The sequence below is a fragment of the Haemaphysalis longicornis genome, unplaced genomic scaffold, assembly GCF_048455015.1.
Source record: "Haemaphysalis longicornis isolate Haplotype H1 unplaced genomic scaffold, Haemaphysalis longicornis Haplotype H1 scaffold_1, whole genome shotgun sequence".
NCBI classification, from domain to species: Eukaryota; Metazoa; Arthropoda; class Arachnida; order Ixodida; family Ixodidae; genus Haemaphysalis; species Haemaphysalis longicornis.
The window spans coordinates 349,029,271-349,043,338 of record NW_027526203.1 but is presented as its reverse complement, the minus strand read 5'-3'; the positions used below and the strand labels follow the sequence as shown (position 1 = coordinate 349,043,338).

General features: G+C 49.3%; 1 protein-coding gene across 1 annotated transcript in view; it reads left to right on the top strand.

Annotated features, from left to right (window-relative positions):
• LOC144154101 (nose resistant to fluoxetine protein 6-like) overlaps positions 1-14,068 on the top strand; it is a 63,615-nt gene that overhangs the window by 29,550 nt on the left and 19,997 nt on the right. The gene's annotated exons all lie outside the window — the stretch shown is intronic.

Below are 14,068 nucleotides of genomic sequence, written 5' to 3'. Positions count from 1 at the left end.
GACTACTCTGATTTTTTTTAAAGCAACTGCGCAAAGAAGTACCTGTCTTCGGCACAGCCAGATGTCAGGAATCTGGCCAAAATCTAGAAAAAAAATAATGGGAGGTCTACGCTCCCTCGTAAACGTGAGGATCGGCACAGGTATGCGCACCCCTTGCTCCTGCATGCGCCGGGGACCCGCAGTACGGCGTTTCTCACACGCCCATCTCACACCGCGCCAACCGTGCTTTGCTTTCTGTCTCGGTGGTCACGTTTGCTTGCTGTAGCAGCAGCACTGACTGCCAACCGTCCCTTTTCTTGTCCACCAGTATCGGCATTTCGCCGCCGTAATTCCCATTCCGTCCATTCTTCCGCCCGGTCCTGCACCCGCGTCATACTCCGTTTTGCAGGGGGGAGGGGACGCGTCGCGCAGAGTCAGCTGTGGGAACGCAGCACCACCGCAGCTGATGCAGCCGCTGGCCCGGAGCTGGGCTTGATGCCCCTTCTCCGCACGGGCTCTGTCGTTGTCGTTCTCTGTTCTTCTGTCGCTCTCTGCACGCGGATCGACGGCACAAATTCTTGCCGACATGCTCACGCAATATTAATAATAACAAGCTGGAAAATTGCTCCTGCAGTGAAAGCAAGGGAAGAGAGGTATTGCGCTAGGGGTTTCACTCTAGCGGGATGGCCCGAGGAGCCGTACTTTGCATTCACAAGCCGTTGATACACCAGAGCGGTGACTACAAGATGCTGCATCAAGCTTCAACTTGGATGCAGTTACTTTCGCTGAGCTGCTGGGGATATATTTTGAGGCAATGAAATCGGTGCGCCTTACACAAAGTGCGTGTTTTTGTTAAAATCGTGTAAAACAAGGTGAGATAACCCCTGTGCAACTATTTACAAAGGATGATACGTAGCATCAGACAACAATGCAAAACTTGTGTGAACCGATCATTCGACAAGGCTCTGGTTATACAACTAGTTCCGTGTAATGTCCTAACCATAGCTGGTCCCTCACCAGCAGCAAATGCCACCATTATGCAGTCCGTGATGCATGTGTGCAAAAAGGACTAATTTAATGTGGGTATGTGCGTGCGAAAACGCTCGACATCAAATACAATTTCAGGTAGCAGAAATGTCTTCTAAGAAAGAACCGTGAGCAGGCCGGCTGCTTTTTTTTTTTTTTTTCAAAAGCGGGATGCCGGCGGTGGGTGAAAGTATACTTTAAACCCTATTAAACTCACGCTAATTGAAAAGGAATAATTATCTTGGCAACACACCAGGTGCTGTTACCTCCCCCCCCCCCCGTCTCTCTCATCACACACGCACATACCCTTCCAGCACCGAAACTCGACAGAAAGTATGTTGTGGAGGTTATCGCATCTTACCACCTGACGTGTAGCAGTTGATTCAAGTGTTTTGCATCACGAATATCGTTTGGTTCATAAAATGGCATTTATAAACATTGCGTCATTTCCTTATCATGCTGAATTTTTGAATGCATGCCGATGTACTGGGCGTTTTTTCTTCATCCAATTGAGCAAACTTTTTTTTACGAGATAAACGCCTCGGAAATGCCGTTTCTATTGCGCCATACCCCTCGTCGACTTCGTAACTTCGGCGGTGACGACCAGGTTTCTACTTCTTTCTCAACTAATGAGATGAGGTAGAGGTAAAGTAAGAGGTTCCGGCCTGCTGAGTGAGGGAAATCGGATACTTCTATCTCAACCTCAGCCGAAATGTTGCAGCTCGAGTGAGGAAAGCTTAGGTTCAAAATAAGCGATGTTCACTTTTCGGCGTGGACACATCGATCCTCTCTGGATTTTGGATTTTTATTTGGCGAGATGAGCTCACAAGTAAATTCAAACTAACGCTATCTAAATCTGCATCACGAGGTACATAACATTTACCGAGGGTATCCGTACTGACGCACTAATTTCAATCTCGGCACATTTGGCAAATTTAAAATTTATTTACGCTTCCTTTAGCATGGCTGGTCAGCTCCTTGGTTTTCGTTCCACAAGGACCTCACCGGGCCCAGCCGAATCTCAACGATGCAGAAAAAGCCTGCCTCAGATTTAAGGAAACACCTAGCCTGTTACTGTAAATCGCTCAGATGGATACTGCACTTAATGCTAATGTTGAAGCAGTGTGCTCATTTCCCATGCATGATGCTCATCACGTGCACGAATAAAACTGCGAAATATATTGCGCTGAGCAACTAATTTGAGTGGAGGTTGAGGCGAAGTGTGTGATTTTTAATTGATGTTAAGGCATGGGCGTCGGCAGGATTTTGTCTTAAGGGGGGCAAGGGGGGGTGGTGCACAGCATACAATGGATATCATGTAAGAGAATGAGGAAAGCTATTTTTCTTTCTTACGGGTTGCAAGTTTCTAAACGTATAAAACCAGTTCGTACAACGCAGCAAGAAACTACTACGTTGCATACTGGCAACATTGTATTCAACAAAAAGACTGAAGGCACAGACTTTTGAAATAATCATCTTGTGCCGACAAAACAACAACGTAAAGTTACGTAATGTTGCGAGGCAATATTACGAAACATTCTTATTTGCTTTGCGAGTCTTGCGAGGTATTCTTACAGTCGCTCATCCGTAAATGCGCCATGCCTCTACAGGCGCGCGCATCGCTAAGTGGTTGTCTCTGTGACCGCTTTTAGGGGTGAAACCCCGTAGGGTTTGGGGCTGTTGGCGCCTCCTGTCGTCGTCGTAATCGTCGTTTTATGTAGTCACGTTACTAACACGCAGGGAAACTCGTTTACGCCTCGCGCTAGAACGTAATGCGTACTAAAAAAACACCGCGATACTCGGTTACGCCTCGCGCCAGAGAGCTTCGTGCTTCAAACACAAAAGATTTTTACAGCATAGCTGTATATACCTCTATCCCCCAACGGTTTCATCTCCGTTGGCAAAAACGCCAAGGCGCCAAGAATACACTGATACGCTGCATGCTTCGCCTGTCCTCAGGTTTCACATTAGTAGAGAAGGGCCCGGGATTCTTTTTTTTGATAACGCCAACGGGCCAAGCTCAAGCCTAAACAACTCTGCTGTTAAAAAAATCTCCTAGATACGTAATAACTTCTTAAGGCTTCCGAATGCGAAATCGTTACTGTCGAATCGAACGCCGCTACGTGTTTGCCACTCCTATGAGTCCAGGAAGATAGTTGTTGGTCATCGTGGAACGAAGTCACGTTTTCGCACGCGCAATTGCGCCAAAACGAACGCTCGATCGGGACAAGTCGACATTTAGGAGAATATGATGGCCGTTTTCAGAGCGATGCTGGTGGTGGGATAGATCCCCTTAGCGAATACCAGAAGTCCCATCGCGTGTGCGTTCAAGTCCGTGCTCATCCATGATAGACACCAAAGTTCAGCAGCACAGTCGAACTTATCTAAACGGCAGTATCTTTTAACTGGCTTTCAGAGCTTCGTCTTGAAGCTCGTTCTCTCAACGCCTTTTGAGGGTGCAGTGAAAGCAAAGCAAATGCGAGGGTGTCCCAAAGTTTTTCTTCCCATGCTGATAGCAGACACTCCGAGTAAGGGATGAAGGTGCTACAAGTATTCTAGAGTACGGGAGTATTGGGCCTGTGCATTTGGCATGCATTGATTCGCAGCACAATTCCGTGCCATACTGTCCTGCTGTCTCCTCGTTCTCTGAATGTCGGTTCGTGAAAATTTCTTCCAGTTTCATCCTATACTCCCTGTTTCTTTCTTCAGGAGACGCAAGTACTGATGCACATTCAAAATGTTTATTTAAAATGTCACTTTGTAACGAAGTTACCACAGCAGAATTAACCAAGTTGGTGCGTGGTGCATTTTCTACCAATGCATTCTTGATATGTAGAACATCTAACTTCCCAGTACGAACTGGAAAGGACCATTCATTACTCAAGATTAAAACTAAAAAGGCAGCTTTCAGTGAAGCTAACCTAAACATGCTTTACCGAGTAAATGGTCGGAACAAGCCCACTAAATGCTTTATCCAGTAAGCATATATATCGCAGGCGAACGGGCCAACTTCATGCGCCATGAGCCAGAGCCACGCAGAACAAAGCCGTTTGTCCTCAAAGGATAATAAGAGAAAACCAAAAAAACAGACAATGAATTGGTAATGAATCAGCTTCATTTAGTCTCTTGCTCAAAAAGTTGGTGCACCTAGATAGTTTGAATGACAAAGGCTACAGTTAGGCTATTGGGTGTGGTGAAGTTCACCTGTGAGGGATGATTTGAAAGCGTTGCCGGAAGGGTACTTCGGCGGTGCAGACTGCTCAGTTGCGGTGATGGTGGTAGATTCTGGATCGTTGACCGCCTCGGGTAGTTTCCTTCTTATCAAACAAGGCGCGGCATTAAAATCAACATCACGTTTTCCTTTAAAGGAGCTTCTGGAGCCCGTTTTAGCTAAGCAGTGGAACTCCCTTATATAGATGTGCTCCTCGATGCTCACAGGTGCGATCTCACTTTGGTGCACGGAGGCTGAGAGGAGTTTTAGCCAGAACTTTCTTTTTTACTCTATGATGTACATGCTGTGGCCACTACTGGTTCAGGTAAGAATGTTGCTAGACCAAGTAGTAATTGAGTTTGCGACGCTACTGTAGCTGCACTGATGAACGTTGGTGCTGCCAATTGCACCTATTGTAGCCAACTAGCAGCAGGAAAAAAATGAAACGTAAGGAGGAAGGAGGCCACGAATTCTTCGCCTTTTGAACGGAATTAGCCGCCAGTACGATTTCAGGCGACGCGGCGAACTGACGATCATCAGTCCACTTACGGTGGAAAAGTGGTATCGAGAGGTAGCAAGTAGGGCTAAAATAGTTTACGGTATCTAAAATAGGTTATAGCCGTGGCAGTCAGCAAATGCTTTCGAGCACACTACCAAAAGCGCATCGCAGCACCCTGCCACTGACGGATGAGGTCCCTTTGAATTTTTGCGGTGAACATGGGAGAGACTCGCGGGGTCGGAACAAATTGTCATATTCACCGAAACCTCGTTCCTTGCAGTCATGTAGCAAAGGTGTGCGGGAAACGTAAATGTACGTTCCTATATACTCCAAGCCACAACTCCGAAACAGAATGTTTCGCAGGAACAAAGCGCTCAGAAACCAGCCTTTCGAACACACTTGACACGGTCCGTGAGTGTCTCGGCACCTGCCGTTAGGCGAGGGGGATTCTCAAAAAAGCCTGGCATAGCGAAACCGGGGCTGGACAAGGTATAGTTCAAGAATCCCCCTTAAGCGAAAGTTCCCCTTTTCAGGAAAAATGCCAGGGGCAGAATTTTCTCGGTAAAGACTTCCAGGGGTGGTTTGCGTTCATCTTTGTTGCTGATGTCTACTTGTGTTCCCAGTGAAGAAAACCGACAGAAACGCATATCCCCCCCCCCCCCCTTCATTCTTCTTGGGTCGCAATGGACATTCCGGAAATTTTCTGATCACCAATGGCAGCGGGCAATTACGCAAGCACGAGTGGAGCAGCGGGGCTGCATGATGAAGGGTGGGGAAATGGGGAGGGGGTCAAGTGCCGGTGCGGCTTGAAGGGGGGTGCAAGTGCCCCGTTTGCACCCCCCTGCCCCCATGTGTTAAGGTGAGCTTCTCCGAGCAGGGTAAGGTAAGGTTGAGAAATATGAATTCAAAAGTGATCAAAGCTTGCAACGTCATTTGTTCGCCTTTGGAAACCACACTCGGAAGCCCGCAAGGTGCCATTTAGCACACAACGAGTACGTTCATCCTATAAAGTGTTTATGAGAAAAGGCGAAGTCAATGGTGGCCATGAAGTAGGTCAATAAATATGAGGACTTTCAACCTTCAATCGGCAGTCAGCGCAGTGTGTCGTGTAATTTCTCCCGTCGTCCTGTTGAAATTCGTTCATCATCGTTATGCACCGAATAATCCACCGCCGCCTTCTAGTTGAATTCTGCGCTTTCGTGTTAAAATGCTGCGCAGGGACACAGAGGGTTGTCATTCTGTAACCCAACCAGTAAATGGCGGTGAATGTTGCTCATGCGGTCAGTGCAAGGAAAGCAAGCTTGTCTTTCAGCGAGCGGCAGCTGGCGTTATCGCACTGTTCCTCTTTTTACCTTGTTCCTCAAGCCTAAACAAGTGTGTACGCTGGGCCCGTTGACAGCGCGTCGATAACACGAGGTCAGTACAAGACCTTCCGCTCATGTCACACTCCGCCGGATTGTCTGCGCCGATACCGCAGGGGCAAAGCAGCCAATGCAAACGAGGCAGGTAAATAAGCCTCTTATCACAGAAGGGCGCTATTTCTCTCGCGTGCGCTACGGATTTCCTCGTGTTGAGTTCCAATGGCAGATAGGCAGCGGTCGGCCCAACTCGACGCCGCAGCGAATCACTGTGGCATGGAGTACCCGCTCCTTGACTGAAACGCTGGGCTCGCCCGTCGGAGCGAGCTGCACAGGGAGTGCTCGCGCAGAAACAGCTCCCAAAAATACCTTACTTCACGACAGCCTGCCAATTCGTACGAGGCAGTTCGCTTCATTTCTAGACGATTCTGCTCCTTTGCGCTGTATACCCGCGACGCCGTCGCCGCTTTGCGTGGGGCTTTATTGGTAGCAGTCACTTTGCGCAGCGCATTCGTGTGTTCGCATTCATTTCCATGCTCGTAAATTTTATTTTACAGGTGACCTGATACGCTAAAAAAATATCCATGCTCGTAAATTTTATTTTACAGGTGACCTGATACGCTAAAAAAATATCCCTCTTCCATTTTTTTTTTTTTTATTACGGCCCACAAAACCAAGATGCGAGATGCCGCCTTTTCTAATGTCGTGAACAACTCATTTTAAACAGCAGCCGAGCCGGCTTCAGTCAACTTTCCTTTTGGTATCAGAAAGGAGCGCTTTATTTCATGCAAACCCGGTACTGAGCTCAAGGATGCGGGTTGGGTCCCGGCCGTGGTGCCTGCCTTTCAGATGGAGGCGAAAAGCGAAAATGCCCGTGTGTCGAGATTTCGTCGCACGATAAAGACCCCCGGGTGGCCAAAATTAACCCGGGGCCCTCCACAACGACGCGCCCCATTGCCCACGTGTAGCTTCGGTGCGTTAAACTCCACAATCAATCAGTCTATATTCCAAACCCGGTATGGTGCAATACATCCAGCGCGTGGTTTTTAAGGAGGTGCAACAAGCACTTACGAGCAATTAAGGCAGGCGAGGAGACGCCGGCGGAAGGAAGTATGTCACGACTCAAGCCCGTTCTACATGGTGCAAATTTCCCCTGCGAATTCGCAACTGCAGCGCCGTTCGTGCGGCAAAACGATCGATTCTTGTTGTTGTTGCAAATTGCCAAATGTTTGGAACAGTCGAACTTCTCCCGTGAACGCCGCTTGGCATTTGTCAATTTGTCGCAGCACTGGAAAGATGAAAATACTAGGTCGTTTTGCTGCACGAACGGCGCCCCACGGGGTTAACGGGGAGTTCCGATTTTCATTGCTCCTTGGAGCGAACTCTGGAGGCTGCAAATGATCTGCTGTTGGAATAAACAGCGAGCGCTTTATATCTGCCGTTGAGATATATTTGATTCAAACGGAGCAGAAAACCTGCTACGGTAGTAGTCCTTACCTGCCGCTGGAATTCAAAATCAGTTTTACGAATTCAAGGCAAATTTTGGTACCTAATGCAGTGTGATGGTACCAAATGCAGCGTGATCTTGAAGTAAAGTTCATCAGAGAAGTGTTTTGGCTGAGCTGGTGCACGGCGTAGTTTTAAAGCGCTGCACAGACGAGGCTCAACAACACAAAGAAGAACACAACACACAACACAGTATACTGTGTTGTGTGTTGTGTGTTGTGTTGCTGTACCTCGTCAGTGGAGCGTTTTAGGACTTCGCCGTGATCTTGAAGGTGGCTGTGGACAGCAATGCTCCTGGAGAACTATCAAGCACTCATCTTCCCCCTCCATTTTTTCCCCTTAAATATTGCCACGAAGTTACTGCGCGGGTAGTTTCCCCTCAGATATACCGTATCAGCGTTCAGGAAAGTCTCAAAAGTGCCAAGACTGCGCTATTTTTTTTTTCCGCAAAATTTTTATGACTCCGAGCTTCGCGCAGCAGCTGCTAAAAAGCGAATTCACGTTCCGTCTTGGTTTTTTTCTGGACAGCAGCCAGAGGCAGGACGGCACGCGTGCCGCCGCGTTTAGCCGTGAGAAGTTTTCTAGCACGCGCTCGGCGCGCCGCAGGGAGCACTCGTCGAGGATCAGGCGCACGCGCGATCTTACTTCTTCTGTTGGCGGTCGTCCAGAATCGTGTGGAACGGTGCATGCGTCCGCGTGCGCTGTGCCTTTCTATTGACAGCGCTGCGAGCCAGCGCTTACAGCCGATTAGGAGCAAAGGGAAGCACATACATGTACGTCGCCTTTCGCCGTGAAGCAGCGGCGGGTTTTGCGGTGTATGCTGTGAACGTGCGCAGCACCCCGGGTGCTGTTTTCAAAGGCGCGACGACGGCATTGTGGAGGCTTGGGCCGTCAGTGATGCGTGAGAGAAGAGATGGCGCTGTTGTGCATGCGGCTTTCGTCCTGAAATTTAAAGGCTCGGGCTTTATAGCGGACTACGTGAAGGATGGAAGGGGTTAATGAATTTACGAAAGTAAACACGAAGGAAAAATAGTCGAAGGGAACACGGAAGCGGTGTCCCCTCGGGTTAACTCAGGGTAATACGAAAAAGTTCAAGTCCCAGTTCAAGCCATTCGATGACTTGGCATGGACGCGACAGCCGTTTTTCTCGCTAAAAATAGAAGACTAGTCACCGAGCTGATGTTTAGCGTTACTTGCGCAAGTAAAGTAGCCGTATAGGTGTGCTGCGCGAGGTAAAAGAATGTCGACCGAGTTTGTGGGTACGGTTCCCGGTTGTCCTTCCAATGGAGATGAACTGCGATCACGTCACTGTGCAGGACATTTTTGAAGCTGTTCAATGGAAAACTATGTGACTAGGATACTCACAGCATTGTCTAGGGAGGTAGTTCGCTCATTTCAAAGGGAAAAGCCTTAAATCCGTATCCATTAAATAACCCCACGAGGTTTTAATCCATCTTCGGCATTCCGCGGCGGGAGCGTCTCACAATCTAGCTCTATAGTGGGCTAGAACTCAAATATCAATGCTGCTACTAGCCTTATACCATCACAATACTTGAGGGAGTTTTCTGTAATCCCGAATGGTTCTGGTACTTTTAGATCATAAAGCTAGCGGCAAAATTGGAAGATTTCACGGATTCCGGACCACACGGGCTTTTCGCGATGGTTTCAGCGGAGTGTGCATTCAGTTTAGTGCTCTTCAACGCCAAGAAAAGCCCGAGCTCCCGCAGCGCCGGCAAGGAGTGCGGCGGCGCGCCGCGCAGAGCGCTCTGGAGCGTTGGGGACTGCTACGCCGCTGGGTGAGGCAGAGTCGGCAGTGGGATCGCTCGGCGATGAGAGTTCTATAATCCGGTACTCTCTCTTCATCCCCATCTCATTTTCCCTTTGCGACTTTTCCTTCTGTCTCTGTTACTAACACTAAGAAGCCTAGGACAATCGCTCCTGTTACATCTATGTTTAGGCTTAACTTTTAGCAGCCCGCATGCTGGTCCCAACGGCATGCCAAGCAACGTCAAACTCATCGTACGTCAAGTTGCGAGTGCCGGTTAACGACGTAGAACATCAAAGTGCGACGTTATGCTTGACGTAAGGGAGGTACATACCCGCGTCCTCCCTTCTTACTGCGGCGACAGCAGTTCGGCTGGCTACGTCTTCATATGGGCCAGGCTAGGCGTCAAGGTATAATCTATACGCATGCTGCCGACACCGCTTGACGACGTTGGACCTCGAAGTGTAAGGTTAGGCGCAACGTCAGGCCGGCCATACCCTCGCCGCTGAGTGCCGAATTGAACGCCGTGCTCCTCGTCTTTGTGTTGCATTCGCAGCCACATGAGGCATCGCGACAGTGCCGAATTGAACGCCGTGCTCCTCGTCTTTGTGTTGCATTCGCAGCCACATGAGGCGTCGCGACAGTGCCGAATTGAACGCCGTGCTCCTCGTCTTTGTGTTGCATTCGCAGCCACATGAGGCGTCGCGACAGTGCCGAATTGAACGCCGTGCTCCTCGTCTTTGTGTTGCATTCGCAGCCACATGAGGCGTCGCGACAGTGCCGAATTGAACGCCGTGCTCCTCGTCTTTGTGTTGCATTCGCAGCCACATGAGGCGTCGCGACAGTGCCGAATTGAACGCCGTGCTCCTCGTCTTTGTGTTGCATTCGCAGCCACATGCGGCGTCGCGACAGTGCCGAATTGAACGCCGTGCTTCTCGTCTTTGTGTTGCATATGCAGTCACATGAGGCGTCGCGGCCGATGAGGACGTCGGTCCGGCGCATGCCCACGTTCGCAGATAATGCATACCCGCATTCGCGGCCAATTCGAATTGCTTGGCCAGTTTAAGAGCCAATGGGAATTTATTGGCCGTGTCGGCGTCACGGCGTTTTTTCTCTCAACGAGCCAATTAATGCATTCGCGTGAAAATCCCACACTTGGCGACATTACTGCCGCCCGAATGGCCCCATTGCGGGACCCCTTTTAAAGGGGCGCGTTTTAAATTACCAGCTTCCTGCCCCGTAATATGACGGGGCAAGAGCTAACGTACTCGAGGGAACAGCCAAAAACGGAATGTCAACTCCAGCATCATGAAGAAACCAGAAGTTGTGAATCGCTGATGAAAGATAGTGAAACCTACCATGCCACTCCACTCTGCGATCACCCTATGCCGCCGCGATGTTTCCATGAGCCTTTTTTTTTTTTGTGGTGGGGGGGGGGGGGGGGGCGATAAAACCAGCTAGAACCGAATTACTTGATTTATTTTAGTTAATAATTCCTAATCAATCTATGAATCGTTTGTCCTTTTAAGGTGAGTTTTCAGGTGAAATAAGTTTTCATAATCCCTTTAAAGGGGCTATGAAGACAAAAGGCAAATTTGGTTCATTCAGAAGATTGCCTGGTTAGAATCATGCTGACACCACTTTTAACGTACACTTCGCTCAAATATGATGTATAATTAGGAAAACAGGAAATGGCCATGCGACCCACTAGCTCATTTCCCGCAACAGAACCTATGATGTCACATGAGACAGCTCTGCGATTGGCGGAGGCCGGAAACAGCAAACGCAAATTAGGCAGAACTTTTATAAGCTTGCCGAACGAGCTATTTGCGCTTAAATTTAGGGCACATTCTTTTTATATCAGTAAGAATGGTGGGACAAACAGTAAAAGTTACGGAAGCACACTTAAACATAGAAGTACCGATGCGTACTGCTGTTGGTACTGCGCGCATTAAGCGCTAGACACATGTACGATTGGTACACGCGATTCGCATGCGACTGATCGTTACGACTGTCACCACGACTAGTCGTACGCGTGAATTTGAGACACATGACCCGATGCGCGCATGCGATGCGTCGTCGGCGTCGCTCCGCCCACCGTTTTTGCTCCATGGTCAACTACGACTATCGCTGAGCTGAATTTGTAGATTCCGCGCGTTCAATCGCAAAAAAATGGATAAAGCAGGCAATCGTGAAGCGTTTCCTGCCTTCGGAAACAGTTCGCGCACACGCCGGCCGCGCCTGCCAGCTCGGACACTCAAGCGGCTCGAACCGGCGCAGACCACGGTAGCAACCGCTTGTCGCTGCTCTTCTGAATCAATCAAATCGTTAAAATGAAGTTCCACATGCGAGAAAGTAGGTGTTAGTGTGGTGAGGTGTTAGTGTGGTGAAAAATTGTGCTAGGGATTGTTATCAGGGCTTATTTTAAAAGCGGCGATCAGATGTCTGTCGCGATGCAAGCCTACGCTGACCGGCCGCCGCGGCGCGCGGCGGGCGGTGCGCCGACCGGTCGAGAGATGGCAATACCTGCGCGGAAGCATCGAAACAGGCTACGCAGATGTTCAACTACGACGATCGCTGAGCTGAATTTGTAGATTCCGCGCGTTTGTTCGCAAGAAATTGATAAAGCAGGCAATCGCGAAGCGTTTTCTGCCTTCGGAAACAGTCCGCGCACACGTCGGTCGCGCCTGCCAGCTCGGCACACTCAGCGGCTCGAACCGGCGCAGACCACGGTAGCAACCGCGCTTGTCGCTGCTCTTCTGAATCAATCTGATCGCTAAAAAAAAGTAGCTTATGCGAGAAAAGGGATGATAGTGTGGTGAAAAGTTGTGTTACGGATTGTCATTCGTAGTTACACAGATAGCGGCGATCAAATATCCGCCAGGATGCTAAGCCTAAAGTTTCCAACACCCGAGCCGACCAGAGCAACGCACGCCGGTTGCGGGGGCTTGGGGCTCAGCGGGCTCTCATTGGCTGTGGCCTCACGACGATTGCAACGATGGCACGACTGCATCTGGCTTGCCAGACGCACGTCGTGAGCCTCCTTCGACCAGCGATCGACGCCAAAACGGGTCCTAACGATCAATCGTAACGAGCAGTCGCATGCGAATCGCGTGAACTAGTCGTACATGTGTCCAGCGCTTTATGCTTCGTTTAGATGCACAGCACTGCGGGGCTTTGGGGTTGTCTCAGACGACGCTGGCCGATTGACGCAAGCGACGGTGTCTTACGTGACCATATTTGTCGAGCGAGCTCCATGTTTCACGAAACGATTATTTTCTCCATGAACAAAAACAAGCCAGGTGCAAATCAGAAAACGGTTTGCCGCGGTGTGGTGGCGCCATCTAGGTTGACCAACAATAAGCAAGTCTCCGCTGTACGCCAAGTTTAGTTGAAAGACCTGTTCTTATGATGTCATCGCAAATGTCTTCCAAGCACACGTTTTGGCGCGAGAAAACATTTTAGCTTAAATTAATTAATTTCGCAGTGGATAAAGCATCGTTTGCTTCCGGACAAGCGCTGGGGGCACTATAGAACACGAAATCTTTCGAATAAAAGAAACTTGTATTTGGTCTTCATGGCCCCTTTAAAGCAAATGTACGAATGCACGCTAATGTACAGACCCTGCGCATACCAACCTCCCGAATAAGGCCCTTCCGCTGGTATGGCCTTTGTAAGGCAGTGGAAATCGTGCCGCTGCGCATCAAGGTCGGCTCGGCCATATATATATATATATATATATTGGTGCCATAGGAAGCTTAAGAGGGTTCAACGCTGGTCGACCACTCTTGACATGTCGTAGACACTCGAGTCACGGCCCGGGGGTTAAAAAGAAGGTCCCCTTCACCCCGAGCAGTCCGAGTGGCGCTGGCTACCACCCCCAAGCACAGGAAACAAAAATACCTTAACACAAGTACCCCAGAATGTGGAGGGGAAAATCGCCCCGCCGGTAGCATAGTGGTTATCGCACCAGACCGGTATTCTGGAGGTCGTGGGTTCGGATCCCACCTGGCGGGCATTTTTTCTCCACTTTCTTTCCAAGTTATTTATCTGTTTCAATGACCTACCACATCCTCCCCTTTGCTTTCCGAGGTTTTCTTTACTGCCAACTCTCTTATTTCTGTCTTTATATATATATATATATATATATATATATATATATATATATATATATAGCGAATCAGAAAAATGGGAAATGAGGGGCTCGGTGAAATAAGACAGAAAATAAGGGTTGGCAGTGTCAAGAAAACCCCGGAAAACCAAGGGGAGGTTGTGGGGGGTCCTAGAAACAGATGAATTTTTTGAGTCAGAAAGAAAGTGGTGAAAAAATGCCCGCCGGGTGGGATCCGAACCCACGATCTCCAGAATACCGGTCTGGTACGATAACCACTACGCTACCGGCGGGGCTGTTTCCCCACCACCTTCTCGGGTATTTATGTTAAGGTATTTTTGGGGGTGGTAGCCAGCGCCACTCGGACTACTCGGGGTGAAGGGAACCTTCTTTTTAACCCCCGGGCCGTGACTCGAGTGTCTACGACATGTTGAGAGTGGTCGACCAGCGTTGAACCCTCTTAAGCTACCCTTGGCACCAAGACTGCCAGAACAGAGGCCCTCGCTAAGCATGTAGCGAATCAGAAAAATGGGAAATGAGGGGCTCGGTGAAATAAGACAGAAAATAAGGGTTGGCAGTCAAGAAAACCTCGGAAAGCAAAGGGGAGGTTGTG